A 791-nucleotide genomic window follows, 5' to 3' on the forward strand; every position below is an offset into this window, starting at 1 on the left:
TCTTTAATTAAAAATAGAACTTATTTTGGCGATATCAACGTTCACTGTAAAAGGAATGATAGGTTCACCACAGCATCGTCATTCAGTGTGCATGCCTGGGACTTTCTCTACTCCTTTTGTATTTATCTCAAAGCGTTATCACTGTCATCGTCTGTATTATCATCTCATTATTATTATCCAAATAGAATTCAAAGGCATAAATCCCGTCAGTCAAGATATGTCACACACCCTTGGTATACTTGAGCTTCGAGTCACCACGGAGAAACTATGATGAAGATATTAAGCATTATGATTTTTTTTTTTAATCTGCTTGATAATGCATGCACGATCTAGGCGCTACAGACACTCACCCGACGAGTCTTCTCCGGATAACATGATGGCCAAGACATACGCCTTTGACACGGAAATAAATGCTTAACGTCATGCGCAAAGATGAACGGTCCACACATGCGCCAAAGCCCGATTCGCAGTCATTAAAAATATTGATCATGCGCGATGGTTCGTTCCGCGTGCCGAAACCTGCTTGACAATTTATTACACTAATAGATGCTATTGTTTTCACTTAGCGGAGCGTGAGAAGTTAAATAACGACGCTGAATACATTATGAGTAATCACAACTGATGAATACCGGCATCATCTTCGCCGCGGGAGGCTCGCGGAGGACCCGGATGACCAATGGACATGAAAACAGGTGTTGAAAGGGAGTTTTGGGCGCGAAATGGGTCAGTGAGTTGGGTCTTTTCCGAGGCGAATTAGGACTATTATTTCGAAGACACCAAATGATAATAAT

The sequence above is a fragment of the Penaeus monodon genome, chromosome 19, assembly GCF_015228065.2.
Source record: "Penaeus monodon isolate SGIC_2016 chromosome 19, NSTDA_Pmon_1, whole genome shotgun sequence".
Classification (NCBI taxonomy): Eukaryota; Metazoa; Arthropoda; class Malacostraca; order Decapoda; family Penaeidae; genus Penaeus; species Penaeus monodon.